At 46.5% G+C, this 27,545-nt stretch overlaps 1 protein-coding gene across 2 annotated transcripts in view; it reads right to left on the bottom strand.

Annotated features, from left to right (window-relative positions):
- The window catches only part of LOC306918851 (glyceraldehyde-3-phosphate dehydrogenase-like), a 63,460-nt gene extending 40,672 nt beyond the window's left edge, over positions 1-22,788 (bottom strand). The window contains exon 1 of one of the 2 annotated variants that reach the window (XM_079531705.1): positions 22,755-22,788. The gene's annotated coding sequence lies outside the window, so the exon portion shown is untranslated. Of the gene's footprint in view, positions 1-11,581; positions 11,697-22,754 lie in introns of those variants that run through there. The other variant, XM_079531706.1, reaches the window with a different exon arrangement.
- Positions 22,789-27,545: the final 4,757 nt, after the last annotated feature.

The raw sequence follows: 27,545 nt of genomic DNA on the forward strand, positions 1-27,545 counted from the left end.
AAACTCTTGTTTACAAACATAAGCTCTTGTTTACAAACATACGCTCTTGTTTACAAACAGAAGCTCTTGTTTACAAACAGAAGCTATTGTCACACTGTTTACAAACAGAAACTCTTGTTTACAAACATAAGCTCTTGTTTACAAACAGAAACTCTTGTTTACAAACAGAAGCTCTTGTTTACAAACAGAAGCTCTTGTTTACAAACAGAAGCTCTTGTTTACAAACAGATGTTTTTCCCCAGTGTGGACATGCTGGTGTCTCCTTACCCAGTGTGGACATGCTGGTGTCTCTGTCTCCAGTGTGGACATGCTGGTGTCTCTGTCTCCAGTGTGGACATGCTGGTGTCTCCTTACCCAGTGTGGACATGCTGGTGTCTCTGTGTGCAGTGTGGACATGCTGGTGTCTCTGTATCCAGTGTGGACATGCTGGTGTCTCTGTCTCCAGTGTGGACATGCTGGTGTCTCCTTACCCAGTGTGGACATGCTGGTGTCTCTGTCTCCAGTGTGGACATGCTGGTGTCTCTGTATCCAGTGTGGACATGCTGGTGGCTCTGTATCCAGTGTGGACATGCTGGTGTCTCTGTACCCAGTGTGGACATGCTGGTGTCTCTGTCTCCAGTGTGGACATGCTGGTGTCTCTGTATCCAGTGTGGACATGCTGGTGTCTCTGTATCCAGTGTGGACATGCTGGTGTCTCTGTATCCAGTGTGGACATGCTGGTGTCTCTGTCTCCAGTGTGGACATGCTGGTGGCTCTGTATCCAGTGTGGACATGCTGGTGTCTCTGTATCCAGTGTGGACATGCTGGTGGCTCTGTATCCAGTGTGGACATGCTGGTGTCTCTGTACCCAGTGTGGACATGCTGGTGTCTCTGAGAGAGAGAGAGAGAGAGAGAGAGAGAGAGAGAGAGAGAGAGAGAGAGAGAGAGAGAGAGAGAGAGAGAGAGAGACAGAGACAGAGACAGAGACAGAGACAGAGACAGAGACAGAGAGAGAGAGAGAGAGAGAGACAGAGAGAGAGAGAGAGAGAGAGAGGGAAAGGGCATTCATATAATATGGGGGTCCCATGGCAGCGGTGGCCGAACGGATTGCGGAGCGGTCTTGATACCGGAAGGCCGCCAGTTCGAATCAGCGGTCCGACACGTTAAAATTACCACCGCTGAAGTGCCCTTGAACAAGGCATTGAACCACTACGATGAAATGTTCTATGAGCAGGGCCTGGCTGGAAACAAGTTCTTGAGCTTAGCCCAGATACCCTGGGTAAATATAGTAATCATTTCATTTCATTTCATGCCCAACATGCCGATTTGCACTGACTGGTCGTGTGTATATATATTTAAGCAATATTACACAATGGTTTAACGTCATTAATGCAGAGAGGGGGTGGCTTAACGTCATTAATGCAGAGAGGGGGTGGTTTAACGTCATTAATGCAGAGAGGGGGTGGTTTAATGCACGCCTGCGATGCTGCAGGAACGAGCCTGCAGGGTGAGTTCCCAAAGCAAGGCAGAAGTGGCTCCCACCTAATAGACTGAAGCTCTTTATCACACTGTTTACAAAGGAATGCTTTTTCCCCCCAGTGTGAATACGCTGGCGATGCTTCATGCAGTGATGCAGTGAAACTCCTGTCACATTGTTTACAGTGCAGTGATGCAGTGAAACTCCTGTCACATTGTTTACAGTGCAGTGATGCAGTATAACTCCTGTCACATTGTTTACAGTGCAGTGATGCAGTGAAACTCCTGTCACATTGTTTACAGTGCAGTGATAAAGTGAAACTCCTGTCACATTGTTTACAGTGCAGTGATGCAGTGAAACTCCTGTCACATTGTTTACAGTGCAGTGATGCAGTCACATTGTTTACAGTGCAGTGATGCAGTGAAACTCCTGTCACATTGTTTACAGTGCAGTGATGCAGTGAAACTCCTGTCACATTGTTTACAGTGCAGTGATGCAGTATAACTCCTGTCACATTGTTTACAGTGTAAAGGTTTCTCTCCACTGTGGATAAGCTGGTGTGTCGTCAGACTATCTATCCGGCAGAAGCTCTTGTCACACTGTTTACAAACAGAAGCTCTTGTTTACAAACAGAAGCTCTTGTTTACAAACAGAAGCTCTTGTTTACAAACAGAAGCTCTTGTTTACAAACATAAGCTCTTGTTTACAAACATAAACTCTTGTTTACAAACATAAGCTCTTGTTTACAAACAGAAGCTCTTGTTTACAAACAGAAGCTATTGTCACACTGTTTACAAACAGAAACTCTTGTTTACAAACATAAGCTCTTGTTTACAAACATAAGCTCTTGTTTACAAACAGAAACTCTTGTTTACAAACAGAAGCTCTTGTTTACAAACAGAAGCTCTTGTTTACAAACAGATGTTTTTCCCCAGTGTGGACATGCTGGTGTCTCTGTGTGCAGTGTGGACATGCTGGTGTCTCCTTACCCAGTGTGGACATGCTGGTGTCTCTGTGTGCAGTGTGGACATGCTGGTGTCTCCTTACCCAGTGTGGACATGCAGTGTGGACATGCTGGGGTCTCTGTATCCAGTGTGGACATGCTGGTGTCTCCTTACCCTGTGTGGACATGCTGGTGTCTCTGTATCCAGTGTGGACATGCTGGTGTCTCCTTACCCAGTGTGGACATGCTGGTGTCTCTGTCTCCAGTGTGGACATGCTGGTGTCTCTGTATCCAGTGTGGACATGCTGGTGTCTCTGTCTCCAGTGTGGACATGCTGGTGTCTCCTTGCCCAGTGTGGACATGCTGGTGTCTCTGTGTGCAGTGTGGACATGCTGGTGTCTCTGTATCCAGTGTGGACATGCTGGTGTCTCTGTCTCCAGTGTGGACATGCTGGTGGCTCTGTATCCAGTGTGGACATGCTGGTGTCTCTGTCTCCAGTGTGGACATGCTGGTGTCTCTGTATCCAGTGTGGACATGCTGGTGTCTCTGTATCCAGTGTGGACATGCTGGTGTCTCTGTCTCCAGTGTGGACATGCTGGTGTCTCTGTCTCCAGTGTGGACATGCTGGTGTCTCTGTCTCCAGTGTGGACATGCTGGTGTCTCTGTATCCAGTGTGGACATGCTGGTGTCTCTGTATCCAGTGTGGACATGCTGGTGTCTCTGTATCCAGTGTGGACATGCTGGTGTCTCTGTCTCCAGTGTGGACATGCTGGTGGCTCTGTCTCCAGTGTGGACATGCTGGTGTCTCTGTATCCAGTGTGGACATGCTGGTGGCTCTGTATCCAGTGTGGACATGCTGGTGTCTCTGTATCCAGTGTGGACATGCTGGTGTCTCTGTATCCAGTGTGGACATGCTGGTGTCTCTGTATCCAGTGTGGACATGCTGGTGTCTCTGTATCCAGTGTGGACATGCTGGTGTCTCTGTCTCCAGTGTGGACATGCTGGTGTCTCTGTATCCAGTGTGGACATGTTGGTGTCTCTTTCTCCAGTGTGGACATGCTGGTGTCTCTGTCTCCAGTGTGGACATGCTGGTGTCTCTGTCTCCAGTGTGGACATGCTGGTGTCTCTGTTTCTTTCTTAAATTTGAGAAAGATCAAGGCTTAAAAAAAAATCTCACCTCCAAAAAGGTATACTAATGGTAATAATGTCCTTTTCAGTTTATTCATTCATTACTAAAATGGCTAAGATGATCCTCACCTGAAATCACAGGTCCCTGTTGTCAGTGGATCAAATCACCTGAAATCACAGGTCCCTGTTGTCAGTGGATCAAATCACCTGAAATCACAGGTCCCTGTTGTCAGTGGATCAAATCACCTGAAATCACAGGTCCCCTGGCCTGCTGTCAGTGGATCAAATCACCTGAAATCACAGGTCCCTGTTGTCAGTGGATCAAATCACCTGAAATCACAGGTCCCCTGGCCTGTTGTCAGTGGATCAAATCACCTGAAATCACAGGTCCCTGCTGTCTCTCTCTACGTCGTCCTCAGACGAGCCCTCCATCGGCGTCTCCAGTCATCTCGGTTCTCCATACATCTGGCCAGCTCATTTGTGCTTTCTGCACCAGCATCTTTCTTTAGTACGTCCACATAGGTAGGTGTGGGGCGTCCTCTCGATCGATGCCCGTGTGTTGGTAACCACAGTACAAGCTTTTTGGCCGGGAGTTCTTGGTGTCGGTGGCAGTGGCCAGCTAGTCTCATCCTCCTTACTGCTATCTTCTCTGATACACTTGGTAATGCTCCATACAGACGCTTGTTGGTGATGTGCTCGTCCTGGTTGATGTTCAGAACCACACGCAACATTCTGGTGTAGCATCCATCCAGGGATTTCTGTAGGGCTTGTGTTAGTGTCCAGCATTCACAGCCATAGAGGAGAACAGACTCCACGGTCGCAGCGAAGAAACTGATCTTGATATGTCGGGGGAGGTTGGATTTCCACACACTGGTCATACCATTAAGAGCTCTCCAGGCAAGTGCTTTCCTCACTTTAAGGTCCTTCTCTGTGGAGCCGACCCATGCGCCCAGATATTTAAAGTCACTGACTTCCTTTAGCGCAGTACCCTCTATTGTTGTTAGGGGCAGATGTTCTTGGGGGATGTTATAGGTTATGACCTTGGTTTTCTTTGCATTTAGCCCGAGGCCAACTTTAGCGCACTCCAACTCCACTCTGGTCAGGAGAGCCTGTGCCTGCTTTACTTGGTCAGATAGCAGGCAGATGTCATCAGCATAGTCCAGGTCTGTGAGGGTTTCTGCAGGGTGTCTCGTAGACCTTCTGGGTACGATAGTGAAGCCGAGCTCCGACTCCCTTCCTTTAATAGCTTGTCTCAGAGCATAGTCCAATACTATTATAAAAAGGAAGGGGGCTAGGGTGTCTCCCTGCAGCACTCCGGTTTGGATGTCGAATTCATCGCTGTTACCGTCCGGCGTTGTCACTCGGGCTCTCGTTCCTGTGTACATGGTCTCAATGGCTCGGAGCAGTTTCGGAGGGACATCGTAGGCCTTGAGTATTCTCATCATCTTTCCTCTATGGATTGAGTCAAAGGCCTTTCTGAAGTCTATGAAGCATAGCACTGCTGCTAGGTTGCTCCTCTTTACCTCCTCAATGATCCTTCTTAGCGCAAGGATCTGTGCTAAGGTGGTTCTCCCCTCTCGGAATCCATTTTGGTTTTCCCTGAGGTGGGGGTCGATTGCGCTCCTTATCCTGTTCAGTATCATGCGGTTAAACATTTTTGCAATGATACAGGTCAGTCTGATACCACGGTAGTTGTCAGGTTTTGAGAGATCTCCAGATTTTGGTACAGGGATGATGTGAGAGAGAGACCATATTTCTGGCATGATGTTTTTCATTAGAGCCTGGTTGCAGATCTCCAAGATGACTTCATCAAGGTTGCAGTTCTTGATGACCTCAGGTGGAACGCCGTCAGGTCCAGCACTTTTCCCCTGCCTTAGGGAGGCTTTGACCTTGGCAAACTCTCCTGCTGTGAAAGGGCCGTCATGAATGTAGAGATCCTCTAGGACTGCAGGTATTTCCTTCTCAGCACCTTCCACTGTCTGGTGTGTGCCAAGGAGGTTCCTGAAGTGAGTTAACCAGGTGGTCACTCTCTCTTCTGGGCTGTTTCCTGCCACCTGTCCCTCTTTTGGTCTTTTCCTTCCACACATCTCGTTGATCACCCTCCATGACTCGCTGTACTGGAATTCTCCATGAGCAGCTTCCACTCTGCTGACTTTTTGCATCAGCTCCTCACCCTTGATTTTATCATACTCGGCGAAGAGAAGTCGCTTGGCCTCCTTCAGTGTCTCGCGTTGTTCTGCGGACGGTATTTGATCGAATGCGTGGTGTGCTTCCTCTACTCTTTGACGTGCTGCCATGACATCCGGGTGTTTTGATCTTGTGGGGCCTCTGGTCTTCTGCATCACCGGCACATCCCTCGCTGTTGCAGCCTTGTGTGCTTCCATGAACTTCATGTACCATGCGCCTGGTTCCTCCTTCACATCCTGTATGTGAACGAGGTCCTTGAACTCTGCTGTGTGTCTGGCTTGTAGTTCAGGGTTTGCAGAGAATGTCCTCCAGTCATGGCGTACCATGGGGCTCGGTTTTGGGATCCTTAGACTCAACCTCACTCTCATGGATACCACCCGGTGGTCAGAACCCACAGAGTTGAAGGTGTTGTAGGGTTCCGCGTTCAAGATGGAATTCCTCCATTTTCTTCTCACTAGTATGTAGTCTAGTTGACGTCTCATACCAGTAGGCCGGTCCTGGAAGGTCCATCTTTTGCCCATTCTTTTCCTGAACATGGTGTTTACAGCCAGTAGTTCTTGTTCCAGCAGTAGTGCGGAAAGGTACGCTCCATTCCGGTTTGTGTCCTCATGGTAAGTGTATGGTACGTCCTTTCGTCCAAGTCTTGCGTTAAAGTCCCCCAGAATCGCAAGAAAGTTGTGTGCAGGGACGCTACGGACTGCCGTTGCTAGGTCCCTGTAAAACTTCTCCGCTTCCTCGACTGACGCCACGTTGGTGGGTGAATACACTGCCATGATGGTTGTTACTGGACTGCTATCAAACTCGGCGATGAGGATCCTCTCTGAGAATCGGTGGGTTTTCCGCAGCGTCTTGCGTGCTCTAGCCCCACACCTCCGGTTGCTGCCTGGGCTTCGTTCCGCCATGCCGAGGAGGTGACGAAGGTGTAACTCTCTACCTTGCAGTATTTGATGGTAATCTCATCATGCACCCTTCTGTGCTCCTGGACTCCCAGGATCTCCACTCCTCTGCTCTCTGCACAGTGTGTGAGCTCCTCCAACCTCCCATCTTCTCTGACTGTGCATGCATTGAAGGTTCCCATTATAAATGGTTTCCTGCAACGCAACATTGCATTAGACCGTGTGCTGTTTTCGGACTGAACCCTCCCTCGCGGGTTTAAGGTCCAGTCGTCATGTTGTCCCCCCGGAGGAGGACCAGCACTACGGTCCGCTGCTAGGCTCCTGCGGACTCCCGCCGCTGGAAGTATAGGATTTGCAATGACTAGACTATCCATGGTTGACTTTACAATGCTATCCGTGTGTGGCCACGAGGAGGCACTGCAGGAGTCTTGGTGATGTTGAGGCTGTGTACCGGCAGAGGAGGCTTACGCACTCGGCTCCTCTTTTCACCCCCCGCATGGGGGGCTAGCCGGTGGCAGTAGCTGAAAGCAGAAAGTAGCAAGCAGGAGCAGCATGCAACATGCACTAACTACAAGCACTTCTACACAGTACTACTGCACTGACGCGTCACACACCCTGTGCGCAAGCACACACACACGATCAAATCACCTGAAATCACAGGTCCCTGTTGTCAGTGGATCAAATCACCTGAAATCACAGGTCCCCTGGCCTGCTGTCAGTGGATCAAATCACCTGAAATCACAGGTCCCCTGGCCTGCTGTCAGTGGATCAAATCACCTGAAATCACAGGTCCCTGTTGTCAGTGGATCAAATCACCTGAAATCACAGGTCCCTGTTGTCAGTGGATCAAATCACCTGAAATCACAGGTCCCCTGGCCTGTTGTCAGTGGATCAAATCACCTGAAATCACAGGTCCCTGTTGTCAGTGGATCAAATCACCTGAAATCACAGGTCCCTGCTGTCAGTGCATCAAATCACCTGAAATCACAGGTCCCCTGGCCTGCTGTCAGTGGATCAAATCACCTGAAATCACAGGTCCCCTGGCCTGCTGTCAGTGGATCAAATCATCAGATCCTTGTTCGTCTCGCCTGCCGTCTCCCACATGAACCTGTCCTCATGACATCATAGGTGGACATTCTGCAACAATAGCTGATCTACAAGTTCAGTCTGTGAAAGGAGAGTGGACTTCCAACTAGAATACATAATTAAAGGACCCAGCAGTCCTGACAGGACTTGGTCCTTTAACGCATAGCTCATGAACCATTTTTGGACTTTTTTTCCAACGGGACTTTTTCCCCAACGGGACTTTTTCCCCAAAGAGACTTTTTCCCCAACAAGACTTTTTCCCCAACGGGACTTTTGGGACTTTTTCCCCAACGGGAAGTGCAATAGTGTAATAGTGTAATAGTGTAATAAGTGCCAGCACTACGGTCCGCTGCTAGGCTCCTGCGGACTCCCGCCGCTGGAAGTATAGGATTTGCAATGACTAGACTATCCATGGTTGACTTTACAATGCTATCCGTGTGTGGCCACGAGGAGGCACTGCAGGAGTCTTGGTGATGTTGAGGCTGTGTACCGGCAGAGGAGGCTTACGCACTCGGCTCCTCTTTTCACCCCCCGCATGGGGGGCTAGCCGGTGGCAGTAGCTGAAAGCAGAAAGTAGCAAGCAGGAGCAGCATGCAACATGCACTAACTACAAGCACTTCTACACAGTACTACTGCACTGACGCGTCACACACCCTGTGCGCAAGCACACACACACGATCAAATCACCTGAAATCACAGGTCCCTGTTGTCAGTGGATCAAATCACCTGAAATCACAGGTCCCTGTTGTCAGTGGATCAAATCACCTGAAATCACAGGTCCCTGCTGTCAGTGCATCAAATCACCTGAAATCACAGGTCCCCTGGCCTGCTGTCAGTGGATCAAATCACCTGAAATCACAGGTCCCCTGGCCTGCTGTCAGTGGATCAAATCATCAGATCCTTGTTCGTCTCGCCTGCCGTCTCCCACATGAACCTGTCCTCATGACATCATAGGTGGACATTCTGCAACAATAGCTGATCTACAAGTTCAGTCTGTGAAAGGAGAGTGGACTTCCAACTAGAATACATAATTAAAGGACCCAGCAGTCCTGACAGGACTTGGTCCTTTAACGCATAGCTCATGAACCATTTTTGGACTTTTTTTCCAACGGGACTTTTTCCCCAACGGGACTTTTTCCCCAAAGAGACTTTTTCCCCAACAAGACTTTTTCCCCAACGGGACTTTTGGGACTTTTTCCCCAACGGGAAGTGCAATAGTGTAATAGTGTAATAGTGTAATAAGTGCAATAGTGTAATAGTGTAATAGTGTAATAAGTGAAATAGTGTAATACCGTACCGTACCGTACCGGGACATGTTATGAGCATGTAGATCTGCTAATTTCGAAGTTTGAGTACCTATGCTGAACTAACACTGAATATTTTCTCTGTTAACAATGGCTTTCGGACCAATCGGTCCACAGCTCTGGCACTCATGAAAATAACCGATGAAATAACAACAGCAATAGATAATCATAAACACACAATAGGGGTCTTTATTGACACAATTGATCATACTATTTTAATATCTAAATTGAATAATTATGGGGTAAGAGGTGTAGTTCTAGATTGGTTAATCAGTTACCTTCACAACAGGCAACAATATGTACAGTTGGAGGGTCATAAATCGGATTCTATGAAGCTTGAATGTGGGGTACCACAAGGCTCGGTCTTGGGACCTAAACTTTTTATTTTGTATATTCATGATATTTGTGAAGTGTCAAAGTTATTGCAGTTTGTTTTGTTCGTAGACGACAGTAATTTATTTTGTTCAGGGGATAACTTAAAAAGTGTAGCAGAAAGCATTACAAATAAAATGGTTAAATTAAAAAGGTGGTTTAATAAAAATAAGTTATCATTGCATTTGAAAAAAAAACAAGTTTATGATTTTCTCTAATTTGAAAAAGGATGAAATTAATCTCACTATAGATGGAGTGAATATTGAAAGAGTGAATTAATTTAGGTTTTTGGGTGTTATATTAGATGAGAAATTATCATGGAAAAATCATATAGCATATATAAAAGCCAAGGTGGCCAAAAGTCTTTTTTATTTTGAACAAAGTAAAATATGATTTGGATACGAATTTATTGAGGATGTTGTATTGTACACTGGTTTTACCATATTTTATTTACTGTTTGGAAGTATGGGGTAACTCATTCAAGAGTAATATGATTCCTTTGATTATGTTACAAAAAAGAGCGTTAAGAATCATGTATAAAGAAGATTTCAGAGCACACACCAATAGGCTTTTTAAGTTATCAGGTGTTTTGAAAATCATGGATTTGGTTGAATTCCGAACATTATTAGTGGTGTTCAGAGCGAAAAACAAATCATTACCAATACAGTTACAGAAGTAATTTGTGTTTAGCTCGGAGGATGAGGACCACAGAAGAAGACATGATTTTAAACATCTGTTCGCTCGGACTACACTAAAACAAATGTGCACTTCTGTTACACGTATAAAGTCATGGAATTCACAAAACCAGGAGTTGAAGAGTTGTACAACAGTGTTTCAGTTTAAGAAAGTGTTTAAAAAAGAAAAAAATATAAAATATGAATTAGAAGGTTAGATATAACATCATATAAGTGTTCTTTTGTTTCCTCAGCGTTTTTTGTTTGTTCTCTTGTTGAGCTCTATGTTCTTTGTCTTTGTTGTTTTTTCATTCTTTTTTATTTGATGTAATCATGGTGATATAAAATGTATGGTTGGTGGCAGCATCAATTAGATGTTTTTTTTTTTAATGATAGGGGCAGGTCTAAATTAGATTTATCTTCTTCCTGCTCCTTTTCTTTTCTGGTATGGAATATGTAAAAAATAAGTACAAAGTAAAAATGAATATAATCATGTAAAACCATTACTGAAATGAAATAAATAAATATGAAATTAAATGAAATTAAATGAGTAACTGATTGTCTCCATGAAGCTCTAGCTCAGTAAGTAGAGCTCTTGCCCTTGGACCACAATGTTGTTGGTTCTAACCCGGGTACTGACAACTCAGCTCGTCAGTCTTATTTGTGCATATTGTTCTTATTGCGTATTGTCTTCTTTCTTGGTCCCACCTTATCGCTGCTTGCAGCTATATTGTTATTATTGTTAATGTTTACTTTCATGAGACAGAGACATGTGACAATGGGGTCACAACAAGACAGATTGTAATACCATGGTGAGCCAGCAGGTGGCACAGTATGCTAGCCATGGTTGAGCTGCTACAGTACAGCACAGTTGCTACAGGAAATAGCTGATCTACAAGTTGTAAAAGGAGAGTCAGTGGACGCCCAACTAGAATAAATAATGTATGTTTTGGGTACCTACCCTAGGGGACATGGGGAGAACATGTGAGGGCACCTACCCTAGGGGACATGGGGAGAACATGTGAGGGCACCTACCCTAGGGGACACGGGGAGAACATGTGAGGGTACCTACCCTAGGGGACACGGGGAGAACATGTGAGGGTACCTACCCTAGGGGACACGGGGATAACATGTGAGGGTACCTAACCTAGGGGACACGGGGAGAACATGTGAGGGTACCTAACCTAGGGGACACGGGGAGAACATGTGAGGGTACCTACCCTAGGGGACACGGGGATAACATGTGAGGGTACCTAACCTAGGGGACACGGGGAGAACATGTGAGGGTACCTACCCTAGGGGACATGGGGAGAACATGCAAACTCCACACAGAAAGGCCCTTTCGCCAACCCCGCCTCGGGTATGGGCACTGATCAAATCAAATCAAATCATGCCTTTATTTCATCGAGGCTTGATTACTGCAACTCATTGTACATACGCATTGACCAGTCTGTCCTCAGACGCCTCCAGCTCATTGTACATACTGTAGGCATTGACCAGTCTGCCCTCAGACGCCTCCAGCTCATTGTACATACTGTAGGCATTGACCAGTCTGCCCTCAGACGCCTCCAGCTTGTACAGAACGCTGCCGCCCGCCTCCTCAAGTCCTCATCACCACGAGGAGGCGTGAACATATTACCGCGGTCCTCGCCACACTCCACACTGGCTACCTGTTAGATTTAGAATAGATTTCAAGATTTTATTATTTGTTTTTAAAGCCCTAAACGGGCTCGTTCCTCAGTATCTATCACTCCTTTTAAATCCATACACCCCAGCCAGGTCCTTGAGGTCAGCTGACCAGCTGCTTCTGACTATGCCCTCAACTAAGTACAGGTCTAGAGGTGACCGAGCTTTCTCAGTGGCCGGCCCCAAACTCTGGAACCGTCTGCCCCTGCGGATTAGGTCCGCTCGCTCCCTATAGGAGCTTTCAAGTCCTCTCTTAAAACTCGTTTTTTTTCTCCATGGCTTTTAACTCTATTTGATTCTTGATTTTAATGTTTGGTTTTTCTCTATTGTACTACAACTGTGTAATTTGTTGCTCTTTTGTTTGTGTTGTTATACCATGCTATTTTTGTCTTATTTTTTTCTTTTACCTGATCCTGTACAGCACTTTGGTTGACCCTTGGTCTTTGTAAATGTGCTTTATAAATAAAGTTTGATTTGATTTGATTTGATGATTATGAACATCTATAGGCATGTTTAACAATGTCATGTAAATCGATTCAAATCGATTCAAACATGGTGACAGTTAAAAATAATTTAATACAAATAAAATAAAGTATCACGATGCAAAAAATAAAAGCCTCAAAACAGAAGAAAATGCAGGATCTTTAGAGAAGTTATGCGTTTCCTGTCCATTTTGCTACTGTATTGAAAAGAGTATAAGATGAAAACGTATTGTAAAAAAATCACACCCGTGTGAACTGAGTGGTGCAAGGTCTTATATAGCCTGATCAGCTGTGGTCTGACGTAATGTCAGTGACCATAGGAACCATGCTCATTCTTTTGAGCCCCACGTACAGGACTACAGGTACACACAAACACAGACACAAACACAGACACAAACACGTATACAAACACGTATACAGACAAAGCTGGTTATTGGAGTGGTTTGCACCACTCAAAAAGAGAAGAAAGCAGAAGAAAATACTGGATTTGTGTGAATTTGTGTGAAGAACAAATGTGAAAAATCGTGAGAGACAGAGAGAGAGAGAGAGAGAGAGAGAGAGAGAGAGAGAGAGAGAGAGAGAAAGAGAAGCCAGAATGGAGGCCCAATCTAAAGGATTCATATGATGCTGCACTGCTGCCCTCTGGTGGCAACTCTCAGCAACTGTAAAACTTAATTGTGTTCCAAGTCCCACCATGGACACACACACACACACACACACACACACACACACACACACACACACACACACACACACACACACACACACACACACACACACACACACACACACACACACACACACACACACACACACACACACACACACACACACACACACACACACACACACACACACACACACACACACACACACACACACAAATGGGTCAGAACAGAACAAGAACAGAACAAGGAGGTTTCTTTTTCCCCCAGAATATATATTTGAACACAAACGGCTACACTCGTATACAAATGCACATACACACTATACATACATTCCATAACTTTCATACAAATAGTATTGGTTTATTGGTGTTTTTTATTTATAAAAGAAAGTATATATTATTACTTGGTATGTTGTGGTGTATATTGTTATAATTGTTGGGCGAGGTCACTGTTCAATAGCATGCACCTTGTGTTGTGGTTGTTGTACCCAATAGCACTGGTCCCCAAACTCTATCGTGTCAAGGACCCCCAAATCAACATTTATTAGGCCACGGACCCCCCATTTGAAAACATATGCCAGTGACCCCGATAAGGGAGGATTTGTAGGGCTCTAGCAGTGATTCCGAAACTATTAATTTCATGGACCCCCAGTTTCACACGCATTATGCTACGGACCCCAGATTAAATGGCATTTCTATCTCTGGGACCCCAATTTATATTGTAAAACCACTGTTAATTTAACTCTGTGAGTGTACAAATGGACCTGTTAGGGTTCATTTGGTTCCATTTGTACACTCTCTGAGTTACAGACCCATAAGGGTCCATTTGGTTCCATTTGTACTGCACTCTGAGTTACAGACCCATAAGGGTCCATTTGGTTCCATTTGTACACTCTCTGAGTTACAGACCCATAAGGGTCCATTTGGTTCCATTTGTACACTCTCTGAGTTACAGACCCATAAGGGTCCATTTGGTTCCATTTGTACACTCTCTGAGTTACAGACCCATAAGGGTCCATTTGGTTCCATTTGTACACTCTCTGAGTTACAGACCCATAAGGGTCCATTTGGTTCCATTTGTACTGCACTCTGAGTTACAGACCCATAAGGGTCCATTTGGTTCCATTTGTACACTCTCTGAGTTACAGACCCATAATGTTCAATAAACTATGTCTAATATGAACTCCCTGAAGTACCCCTAGGGGTCCCCGGACCCCACCTTGGGAACCCCTTCCCTATAGTATATGTTAGTTTAACTCTAATTAACCCATTCTGGACGGGAACCACTTTTGGTGTTTTTAGGCATTATGTCATACTTTAGCTATTGAAAAATAGCAGATCTACAAGCTCGTAGCGCGGCACCGAGTGCCGCGCTACGAGCTTGTAGGTCTGCTATTTTTTAAATAAAATCTTGAAAATGTACATGGCTCAAATGTTTGAATATAATATTCGTTCAGGGTGAACGTTTTTAACTCAAATCTTTGCTTTCCTCCCTGGAACAACATATTTTCAGATGGGGGTCGGCGGCCAATTACATATATTTTTGGGGGTCCTTGGCGTGAAAATGTTTGAGAACCACTGACACACAGAAACATGAGGGTTTTTCAGAGAACTGTCATGATTTAGAAGAGATTTGTAGAATTAGTTAATTTGGAATGTTCTTTAATTTAACCAGAGAAGTGTGTAAGAGTCCACTTGGTTTCATCTGTGTGTTCACTCATGGTTCAACAACTCACAGTGTGTAAGTGTGTGAGAGTCCACTTGGTTTAATCTCATGGTTCAACAACTCACAGTGTGTAAGAGTCCACTTGGTTTCATCTGTGTGTTCTGTTCACTCATGGTTCAACAACTCACAGTGTGTAAGAGTCCACTTGGTTTCATCTGTGTGTTCTGTTCACTCATGGTTCAACAACTCACAGTGTGTAAGAGTCCACTTGGTTTCATCTGTGTGTTCACTCATGGTTCAACAACTCACAGTGTGTAAGTGTGTAAGAGTCCACTTGGTTTCATATCATGGTTCAACAACTCACAGTGTGTAAGTGTGTGAGAGTCCACTTGGTTTCATCTCATGGTTCAACAACTCACAGTGTGTAAGAGTCCACTTGGTTTCATCTGTGTGTTCACTCATGGTTCAACAACTCACAGTGTGTAAGTGTGTGAGTCCACTTGGTTCCATCTGTGTGTCCACTCATGGTTCAACAACTCACAGTGTGTAAGAGTCCACTTGGTTCCATCTCATGGTTCAACAACTCACAGTGTGTAAGTGTGTGAGTCCACTTGGTTCCATCTCATGGTTCAACAACTCACAGTGTGTAAGTGTGTGAGTCCACTTGGTTCCATCTCATGGTTCAACAACTCACAGTGTGTGAGTCCACTTGGTTCCATCTCATGGTTCAACAACTCACAGTGTGTGAGTCCACTTGGTTCCATCTCATGGTTCAACAACTCACAGTGTGTGAGTCCACTTGGTTCCATCTCATGGTTCAACAACTCACACACGACTTTCCCCGTCTTTCTGCCTCCATCTTCCTCCAGGTTGATTTTGACGATACATTTTGATTCAATTTTTCATTTCTGTTAAGTTTTAGTCATACTTTAGTCATCGGAAATGTTTTAGTTTAAATCGCCTTGATCGCGTCGTAATGGCTGATTTTACACTTTACACACGCACGCTGAACGTGACCGATCTACAGACGTGTTGTGAGCTTGTAGATCTGCTATTTCCAGAGCACAACCAAACATAAAACGACGGATCTCTTCTCCACTAACATTTTAGTCTTTATTATTGACAAAATCGTCAATATATTTAGTCTTAGTCCTCATAGCTTCGTTAACGTAGTTTGTCAGTGAAAAAAGGTAGTCGACAGATATTTTTCATCATAGTTTTAGTCGACAAAATCAACACTGCTCCATCGTTGTTGTCATTCCAGTGTGACAGTGACATAATGGGTTAATTGAGTGTGATTGGTCCAAACCATGTGAACATCCTGGTTTTTCAGCAGTCAGTGAGTAATGTACGTTCTGATTGGTCTAAACCTTGTGAACATCCTGGCTTTTCACCAAGGAAGCTTTGAGAAGGAAAGGACATGGTCACGTGACTGGGCTGCGCCATGATACTTTCATGGACGCTTTCATGGGAGCCAAACTACACCCAGAAATTCGGCTGAATGCACTGGAGTCAATGAGAGCTCAGTGACCAACTCATGAACAAACACTATTTCTGAATGACGGATATCTTGTGTAAAGCAATGGCTTCTGGAAAACAACAGAAGAAATATAACACATTGTCTGCTGTGTTGCGAGACCCCGGGGCAGACCAAGGCGCAGTTGGAGGAAACACATCAACTCACTGGCCTTGGAACGTCTCGGGATCCCCCAGGAGGAAGTCACTAATGTTGCTCTGGAGAGGGAAATCTGGAGCACTCTGGTGGAGCTGTTGCCCCCGCGACCCGACTACGGAGAAGCGGTTGAAGATGTATGGATGGATGGACACTGTGTAATTTTCAGAAACGATACCTGCTGCTGTTTAGATCCTCAGATAAAATTACATACTGTGCACTCTGCTGTGCACATCGAAAAGTAAGTCATTAGAAAACAACCTGTGATATGTCTTCTTTTATATTCCTGAACCGATTATATGACAAAGGTCTCAATTGTTCAGCAATAATATTAGTTATGAGCTGGTCCAGCCGGCTCCATTCACTGCCATGTATTCATTGAACTTCCGGTGTGAGTTTGGCTCCCATGAAAGTGTCCATGAAAGTGTCATGGTGCAAGGATGTTTATATTACAGGAAACTCCCGTTAAACTTTCCAACAAACTCTGGTAAACAACCGAATTGCACCATCACACCTGTATATTACCGTATATTACTGTATATGCTGCTAAACTTGAGGTTTACGGGCAAATCTAGTGCCCATAATTGCCTCTTTTCACGCAGTGCCAGTCAGTGGCGTGCACAGATAGACACTAGGGGGTGCTAGAGCACCCCCTGCCCTTTTGGCAATGTGCCCTTTTGAAAAAAGAAAGAAAAAAAAAAACATTTTTTTCTCTCTTTTTTTTTTTGATTTTTCAAAAATAGCAGACCTACAAGCTCATAGCGCGCCACTCGCTATGAGCTTGTAGATCTGCTATTTTTCAATAGCTAAAGCATAACATAATGTTAACACCAAAAGGGGTTCCCGCCCAAAATGGATTAAGGCAACCGGCCGGTTCCACGCGCTGCACAAGGTGCCCTTTTTTAACTTGAGCACCTGCCCCTCTAAATGTCTGTGCACACCACTGGTGCCAGTCACGTGACCATACCCATCTCTAAGCTTCCTTGTTTTTTCAGCAGTCAGTAAGTAGTGTACGTTCTGTGACTCCCGTGTCCTCGTATTGGAGTGTTCCATTGTCATGTACTGTACATGTACTGTAGTTATAGCCTGCATGGGATCAACTCCCTTCTGCAGTTTGGTGATCCGGTCTCCAGCGGATATGAGGCTGCCAGCGTTGCCCAGATTCTCCTCCAAAATCACCCACTTCCAATGTCATCAACCCATAAACACCGGTGGGTTATATGTATCACTCGAATGCAATGGAGCCGGTAAACTATGGAGCCAGTAAACTGGAGCCGGTAAACTATGGAGCCAGTAAACTATGGAGCCAGTAAACTGGAGCCGGTAAACTGGAGCCGGTAAACTGGAGCCAGTAAACTGGAGCCGGTAAACTGGAGCCTACAGGCTGCGATTGGGAAACACGGAAGTGAAATTACTGCGGCCAAAGCGAAAACATCGTGAAACTGACTTGCATGGTTCGTTAAGACTGATATGTGGTTAGGGGACTTGAGGTTAGGGGACTTACGGCCGGGCTCCACCGGGCGCGTCAGCGTCGCGTCTCCGTCACCGTCAGGGAATGTTCCCTTTTTAATCAATGAAGGGTGGCTCCACTGCCCGCGTTGCGTTGCGTTGACGGAGACGCGACGCGTGCATTAAAATTGAACCGGTGCGTTTTTTGACGCACGCGACGGAGACGCAACGCGTCCGGTGGAGCCCTGGCGTTACGTGGCCGGTTAAGACTGATATGAGGTTAGGGGACTTGAGGTTAGGGGACTTACGTGGCTGGTTAAGACTGATATGTGGTTAGGGGACTTGAGGTTAGGGGACTTACGTGGCCGGTTAAGACTGATATGAGGTTAGGGGACTTACGTGGCCAGTTACGACTGATATGACTGAGGTTAGGGGACTTACATGGCTGGTTAAGACTGTTATGAGGTTAGGGGATTTACGTGGCCAGTTAAGACTGATATGAATGAGGTTAGGGGACTTACGCGGCTGGTTAAGACTGTTATGAGGTTAGGGGACTTACATGGCTAGTTAAGACTGATATGAGGTTAGGGGACTTACGTGGCTGGTTAAGACTGATATGAGATTAGGGGATTTACGTGGCCGGTTAAGACTGTTATGAGGTTAGGGGACTTACATACCTTTGGAGCATACGCTGAAGTATTTGGGCGCTTGATCCGTGAAAATCGGGTAAAAAATGGTTGTTCGTCTTGTTATGATCAGATGCACCAGCGGCCATGACAATGCGAAACGAAACCAAAGTGCAGAGCAAGTTGTAGTCCAAACAACGATTTAGACACATAAAACAAATAGCGGGATGTCGTATTACGCAGCATCGGAACACTGGAGTAAACAATTCTCGGCCGTCAAACTGTTAAGACTGATATGTGGTTAGGGGACTTGAGGTTAGGGGACTTACGTGGCCGGTTAAGACTGATATGAGGTTAGGGGACTTGAGGTTAGGGGACTTACGTGGCTGGTTAAGACTGATATGTGGTTAGGGGACTTGAGGTTAGGGGACTTACGTGGCTGGTTAAGACTGATATGTGGTTAGGGGACTTGAGGTTAGGGGACTTACGTGGCCGGTTAAGACTGATATGAGGTTAGGGGATGTACGTGGCCGGTTAAGACTGATATGAGGTTAGGGGAATTACGTGGCTTGTTAAGACTGATATGACTGAGGTTAGGGGACTTACGTGGCCGGTTAAGACTGAGCTGGTTAGGATTACAGTTACAGTTAGGGTCAGATTTAGGGTTAGTAATAGTCGGACAACACGTCGGACCTCTCTACGTTTCCTGATGGCAGTCAGTGGGTTGCATTGGAGTGATGAGTTACCTACTGGTGATTATTGCCTGATTTTCATACATCCGTCGCCAAAACGATTCCTCTCGGGTCAGAATGAATCCAACGGGTTTCTTCAAGTATACTTCGTGGAACACATTGTTTTGGAACAGCACTATATGGCCAAGCCTATAGACTCGGCCATCCTCCAATCAGCTGGCCAAGCCTATAGACTCGGCCATCCTCCAATCAGCTGGCCAAGCCTATAGACTCGGCCATCCTCCAATCAGCTGGCCAAGCCTATAGACTCGGCCATCCTCCAATCAGCTGGCCAAGCCTATAGACGCGGCCATCCTCCAATCAGCTGGCCAAGCCTATAGACGCGGCCATCCTCCAATCAGCTGGCCAAGCCTATAGACGCGGCCATCCTCCAATCAGCTGGCCAAGCCTATAGACTCCTCCATCCTCCATTCAGCTGGCCAAGCCTATAGACTCCTCCATCCTCCAATCAGCTGGCCAAGCCTATAGACTCCTCCATCCTCCATTCAGCTGGCCAAGCCTATAGACTCCTCCATCCTCCAATCAGCTGGCCAAGCCTATAGACTCCTCCATCCTCCAATCAGCTGGCCAAGCCTATAGACTCCTCCATCCTCCAATCAGCTGGCCAAACCTATAGACTCCTCCATCCTCCATTCAGCTGGCCAAGCCTATAGACTCCTCCATCCTCCATTCAGCTGGCCAAGCCTATAGACTCCTCCATCCTCCATTCAGCTGGCCAAGCCTATAGACTCCTCCATCCTCCAATCAGCTGGCCAAGCCTATAGACTCCTCCATCCTCCATTCAGCTGGCCAAGCCTATAGACTCCTCCATCCTCCATTCAGCTGGCCAAGCCTATAGACTCCTCCATCCTCCAAACAGCTGGCAAAGCCTATAGACTCCTCCATCCTCCATTCAGCTGGCCAAGCCTATAGACTCCTCCATCCTCCAATCAGCTGGCCAAGCCTATAGACTCCTCCATTCAGCTGGCCAAGCCTATAGACTCCTCCATCCTCCATTCAGCTGGCCAAGCCTATAGACTCCATCCTCCATTCAGCTGGCCAAGCCTACAGACTCCATCCTCCATTCAGCTGGCCAAGCCTATAGACTCCTCCATCCTCCAATCAGCTGGCCAAGCCTATAGACTCCTCCATCCTCCATTCAGCTGGCCAAGCCTATAGACTCCATCCTCCAATAAGCTGGCCAAGCCGATAGACTCCATCCTCCAATCAGCTGGCCAAGCCTATAGACTCCATCCTCCATTCAGCTGGCCAAGCCTATAGACTCCATCCTCCAATCAGCTGGCCAAGCCTATAGACGCGGCCATCCTCCAATCAGCTGGCCAAGCCTATAGACTCCTCCATCCTCCATTCAGCTGGCCAAGCCTATAGACTCCTCCATCCTCCATTCAGCTGGCCAAGCCTATAGACTCCTCCATCCTCCATTCAGCTGGCCAAGCCTATAGACTCCTCCATCCTCCATTCAGCTGGCCAAGCCTATAGACTCCTCCATCCTCCATTCAGCTGGCCATGCCTATAGACTCCTCCATCCTCCAATCAGCTGGCCAAGCCTATAGACTCCTCCATCCTCCATTCAGCTGGCCAAGCCTATAGACTCCTCCATCCTCCAATCAGCTGGCCAAGCCTATAGACTCGGCCATCCTCCATTCAGCTGGCCAAGCCTATAGACTCCTCCATCCTCCAATCAGCTGGCCAAGCCTATAGACTCCATCCTCCATTCAGCTGGCCAAGCCTATAGACTCGGCCATCCTCCAATCAGCTGGCCAAGCCTATAGACTCCATCCTCCAATCAGCTGGCCAAGCCTATAGACGCGGCCATCCTCCAATCAGCTGGCCAAGCCTATAGACTCCTCCATCCTCCATTCAGCTGGCCAAGCCTATAGACTCCTCCATCCTCCATTCAGCTGGCCAAGCCTATAGACTCCTCCATCCTCCATTCAGCTGGCCAAGCCTATAGACTCCTCCATCCTCCATTCAGCTGGCCAAGCCTATAGACTCCTCCATCCTCCATTCAGCCGGCCAAGCCTATAGACTCCTCCATCCTCCAATCAGCTGGCCAAGCCTATAGACTCCTCCATCCTCCATTCAGCTGGCCAAGCCTATAGACTCGGCCATCCTCCATTCAGCTGGCCAAGCCTATAGACTCCTCCATCCTCCAATCAGCTGGCCAAGCCTATAGACTCCATCCTCCATTCAGCTGGCCAAGCCTATAGACTCGGCCATCCTCCAATCAGCTGGCCAAGCCTATAGACGCGGCCATCCTCCAATCAGCTGGCCAAGCCTATAGACTCCTCCATCCTCCATTCAGCTGGCCAAGCCTATAGACTCCTCCATCCTCCATTCAGCTGGCCAAGCCTATAGACGCGGCCATCCTCCAATCAGCTGACCAAGCCTATAGACTCCTCCATCCTCCAATCAGCTGGCCAAGCCTATAGACTCCTCCATCCTCATTTCAGCTGGCCAAGCCTATAGACTCCATCCTCCATTCAGCTGGCCAAGCCTATAGACTCCTCCATCCTCCAATCAGCTGGCCAAGCCTATAGACTCGGCCATCCTCCAATCAGCTGGCCAAGCCTATAGACTCGGCCATCCTCCAATCAGCTGACAGCTTTGAGGTGGGGAAACAAAGACAAAGCAGTGCCAACCCGGGGAAATAAATACCATTTAAAAATTTAAAAAACACACACAGCCGGAAACAACTTAGTAGAATTCTATAGTAGGCGTGGCCTCCATTGGAATGAAAACCAGGCTTTGTTTTCCTCCTGCTGTCATTGGTCCCGTAAGCTCACGTAGTGTTCTGATTGGTCCTCGTGAGCTCACGTAGTTTTCCGATTGGTCCTCTCGTGAGCTCACGTAGTTTTCTGATTGGTCCTCTCGTGACCTCACGTAGTGTTCTGATTGGTCCTCTCGTGAGCTCACATAGTTTTCTGAATCGTCCTCTCGTGAGCTCACGTAGTTTTCTGATTGGTCCTCTCGTGAGCTCACGTAGTTTTCTGATTGGTCCTCTCGTGACCTCACGTAGTGTTCTGATTGGTCCTCTCGTGAGCTCACGTAGTTTTCTGATTGGTCCTCTCGTGAGCTCACGTAGTTTTCTGATTGGTCCTCTCGTGAGCTCACATAGTTTTCTGATTGGTCCTCTTATGAGCTGACGCAGTGTCTACGTTTTCCGACAAAGTCTTCCCTCAACTCCTTCATCTCAAAGTGGCTACATTTGTAGGGGCGGAGCTTGGGCTGGCCAATTGGAAATAATGTCAAAACCCACATTTATAGAACCATAGACCATTTATAGAATCGTGTCGCTTACATTGTAAGCGACACGATCTTACACGATCTTACACGATCTTACACGATCTTACACGATCTTACACGATCTCGCTCATCGGCGCGTTGCTGTCGGGTAGAAACCTCTTATCTCCATATTCTAACTTTTCGTAAGTAAATTAATGCCGACATAACATCGCAAATGAGGCAAAAGTTTGAAAATGGTGGATCTTGATTTGACGTCATATGGGCCAGCCCAAGGCGTAACTTAGGTGTGGGGGCCGGGGAGGGTAGGGATTACAAGATCTTTGATTGGATGATTATTGGGAGCAATTAATTCCAGTTCTTCCCCCCTACCCCCCCTCCCCCCCATGACTTTAGGCCCCGCCCCCGATGGGGGTCAATGGCGACTCCTCCCACTCTCAGTTAGTTGGTTGCCATGACAACGACCTTCGAACCGTCCTCTGCTGCCGCCATCGTTGCTTTCTTCACCGCCGCCGACGACCTCCTCGTCGCTTCCGACTTCTCGACCTTCTCCTCCTGCTCCGATTGGACGACGCAGTTTGCGACGTCGCTCGACGTCCGCTCGCCGACGGGTTCCGCGGACGACTGCTGCTGCTGTGGCTCCTCGTCCCTCAGGGGGGGCGGGGTTAAAGACTCCTCCCCCCTCAGCGGGGACGGGGTCAAAGAGCAGCGCTCCGGCGGCTCCAGCATTAGCGTCACCTCGTCCAGCTGTCGAAGAGAAACAGGAAGTCAGAATCAGAAAAGGGGTGGCGACAATTCATCAAACGCAAAAGGGGCGAAAGGGCCTTTCTGTGTGGAGTTCACATGTTCTCCCCGTGTCCCCTAGGGCAGGGGTTCTCCCCGTGTCCCCTAGGGTAGGTACCCTCACATGTTCTCCCCGTGTCCCCTAGGGTAGGTACCCTCACATGTTCTTCCCGTGTCCCCTAGGGTAGGTACCCTCACATGTTCTCCCCGTGTCCCCTAGGGTAGGTACCCTCACATGTTCTCCCCGTGTCCCCTAGGGTAGGGGACACGCACGAACGCACGCACGCACGCACGCACGCACGCACGTGCATATATATGTATATACATGGGTCCTTCCGCCATCTTAGCCCGGCGTAGAACTTTCCATATAGCCTCAACGACCTTACAGGCGTATGCAAAAAGGCTCAACTTATATAATTTAGATATAATTTTTGTAGACATAGCACTAGTGTATAATGCATAGTTATATTCCGCCTGTTTATACATATGATTATTGATGACTATTTCTATGTATTTTGCTGTATTTACCTTACTGTAAATCGCTCTGGATTAAGAGCGTCTGATAAATGAATGCCTCACCCTGGTCAGCTCCTCCTCCTCTTCCTCTTCCTCCTCTGGCTGCTCCGAGGTTCCTTCAGACTCCGCCTCCAGCGTCTCCACCACGCCCCCCACCATGTCGGCCATCAGTCCACCCAGCTGGCCCGCTAGCTCCACCTGGTGGCAGTGGTGGGAAGTAGTATAGTAGGCTACTCAACTCAACTACTTAAAGATGGAGTGCCGTGATTTTTTTCCACCCTAAAACATGATCATCAGGTCTTATTGTTATATAAGGAGGTATAATTTTTGCAAGTGTACAGTATTTGTTAAAATGTTGTTTTTATGTGGGCACCCCCACCAGTTCATTAAGTATGCCTGGTTTGCCTGGTGGGTGGTGATGGGTGGTGATTCACCTGAACTGAAGCCGCACCCACAGCTGTAGTTGTATGATAAAGGGGGAGGGGTTAGGGGAGGGGCTGATAATGTGATGTCACTATATTACTGTTTATTTCATTGGCCCGTTTGACTGTCAAGGGTTCAGCCTCCAGGAAGAAACACTAAATACAAAGTTAATTCACCATTGCACATAAAAACGACTCCAGGGTGTCTAATGAACTACTGTCACCTCATAGACACATGAAAAACTGGAAAAATACAAAAATTGTGGCACTCCATCTTTAAAAATGGTAAATGGTAAATGGTGCATTTATATAGCGCCTTTATCCAAGGCACTTTACAGAGATTGTGCATTACATTCACCCATTCACACACACATACATACACCGATGGCAGCGGAAACCATGCAAGGCACCAACTAGCACATCGGGAGCAATTAGGGGTTCAGTGTCTTGCTCAAGGACACTTCGACAGTAACTCTGCGGGAGCCCGGGTTCGAACTGGCAACCTTACGGTTACCATCCAGGCACTCTACCCCTGAGCCACCGCACCACTCTACCCCTACCCCTGAGCCATTTCACCCCTTTTGCAACCAGATCTTATTTTAATGATGTTTGGGAGACAAGAAACACTTTGCTGGGGTTTTTTATGTGGGTAATTTGCGTTTTTAGATATTTTAGTATTTCAAAGTGTCCATGGACTCCATGATGTCATGGGACACTGGGCTCACTTATTTCCTGGACTACATGTCCACAAGGAGGAGCAGTGCACCAAAGCATTATGGGAATTGTAGTCCAGGAAGGAAGTAAGCCCAGTGTCGATGACATCATATGGAGCCACATAAAACCCACATAAAAACCCCAGGAAAGAGTTTCTTGTCTCCCGTCCCAAACATCATTAAAATAAGATCTGGTTGCAAAAGGCGTGAAGTGACCCTTTAACTAGAGGGTCCTGTTCATTTCCCCATGGCATTGTTTGATTGGCTTGAACAGGAGACGCATGTGAAGGGGCCATGATGTGTGCCATGTGAAGGGGCCATGTGAAGGGGCCATGATGTGTTCCATGTGAAGGGGCCATATGAAGGGGCCATGATGTGTTCCATGTGAAGGGGCCATATGAAGGGGCCATGATGTGTTCCATGTGAAGGGGCCATGTGAAGGGGCCTGATGTGTTCCATGTGAAGGGGCCATGATGTGTTCCATGTGAAGGGGCCATGTGAAGAGGCCATGATGTGTTCCATGTGAAGGGGCCATGATGTGTTCCATGTGAAGGGGCCATGATGTGTTCCATGTGAAGGGGCCATGATGTGTTCCATGTGAAGGGGCCATGATGTGTTCCATGTGAAGGGGCCATGATGTGTTCCATGTGAAGGGGCCATGATGTGTTCCATGTGAAGGGGCCACGTGAAGGGGCCATGATGTGTTCCATGTGAAGGGGCCATGATGTGTTCCATGTGAAGGGGCCACATGAAGGGGCCATGATGTGTTCCATGTGAAGGGGCCATGATGTGTTCCATGTGAAGGGGCCATGATGTGTTCCATGTGAAGGGGCCATGATGTGTTCCATGTGAAGGGGCCATGATGTGTTCCATGTGAAGGGGCCATGATGTGTTCCATGTGAAGGGGCCACGTGAAGGGGCCATGATGTGTTCCATGTGAAGGGGCCATGATGTGTTCCATGTGAAGGGGCCACATGAAGGGGCCATGATGTGTTCCATGTGAAGGGGCCATGATGTGTTCCATGTGAAGGGGCCATGATGTGTTCCATGTGAAGGGGCCATGTGAAGGGACCATGATGTGTTCCATGTGAAGGGGCCATGATGTGTTCCATATGAAGGGGCCATGTGAAGGGACCATGATGTGTTCCATGTGAAGGGGCCATGATGTGTTCCATGTGAAGGGTTAGGGGCTAGGGGCTACAGTACAGTATGTTCAATGGCAGCTCAAACAGAAACAGTCATAACTCGCTCAAACCTTGACGGATTTACAAACGGGTTGGTTTATTACAAACGTTGTCAACGTGGCTATGATTCAGGACGCTTATCTGCTTAATTTTGTTTTTTTATATGAACGTTGTATAAAAGCATTTAAGTATGCGGACGTCTCTGACGTTTATAACAAACCAAACTGGAAAATCGGTTGAAAATTGAGCAAGTTATGGTTATTTAATGCCCCATAGACACAATGTTATACTGCCCCGAGGTAAGATGGCCGCCACGTAGCAACGTCGCTCTCCATTGAGAGATGGCGCGGGTGAGCCATCTAGCTTTCTTATATATATCTATGGCCCCTCCCCTAGCCCCTCCTATATACAGCTTTAATGTTTGTCTTTCAACGATGCTTGTTTAAGAAAACACCTCATAGACGATGAAGATAAATGTAATGTTTGTGTTGAGGACTACAACAAACATTAGCACCCGTTGCTTAAACACACATTATGTTGTAATTGATGGTGTAAGATGATAAGAGCGCCCCTCGCTTCACACGGGTGTGATTTATTTATGTCGTGATGCCTTTAAGCTGCGGGAAGATTAACTGGAGAACAGGTATACGCCATCTTATGGAGCCTAGTGGGACTAGTTATGGACCAGTCTGTTGTTGGTTGAAGACGCTGTAATTATTTATCTGTGTGTACCTGGTGGGCTTCCATCTGCCCCGCCCCCCACAGGTCAGCCAGGCGAGGGTGAGTGGGAGGAGCCAAGCTGTGGATGGTGCTGTTGGGAGTGGCCTGGAGGGAGTGAGACGCACTGTGGAGTTTGTGTTCCATTGGCTGAGGAGAGGAGAGGAGAGGAGAGGAATATAAAATCACACCCGTTTGAACTGAATACTGTACTGAAAGCTGTACTGTACGCATGCATGCATACAGACACAGACACATGTATGTCTCTGTGTCTGTGTGTCTAAGCACATGAATACCGTTTTTCGATCCCTCTGCAGATGCAAACCAACGTTCACACTAAAGTTGTTATTCACACTCACAAATTAATCATTTTAAAGTTGTTGTTATTCACACTCACAAATTAATCATTTTAAAGTTGTTGTTATTCACACTCACATATTAATCATTTTACAGTTGTTGTTATTCACACTCACAAATTAATCATTTTACAGTTGTTATTCACACTCACAAATTAATCATTTTAAAGTTGTTTTTATTCACACTCACATATTAATCATTTTACAGTTGTTGTTATTCACACTCACATATTAATCATTTTACAGTTGTTGTTATTCACACTCACAAATTAATCATTTTAAAGTTGTTGTTATTCACACTCACAAATTAATCATTTTAAAGTTGTTGTTATTCACACTCACATATTAATCATTTTACAGTTGTTGTTATTCACACTCACAAATTAATCATTTTACAGTTGTTGTTATTCACACTCACAAATTAATCATTTTAAAGTTGTTTTTATTCACACTCACATATTAATCATTTTACAGTTGTTGTTATTCACACTCACATTATTAATCATTTTACAGTTGTTGTTATTCACACTCACAAATTAATCATTTTAAAGTTGTTGTTATTCAC

Source organism: Electrona antarctica (assembly GCF_951216825.1).
Source record: "Electrona antarctica genome assembly, contig: scaffold_94, whole genome shotgun sequence".
Taxonomy (NCBI): Eukaryota; Metazoa; Chordata; class Actinopteri; order Myctophiformes; family Myctophidae; genus Electrona; species Electrona antarctica.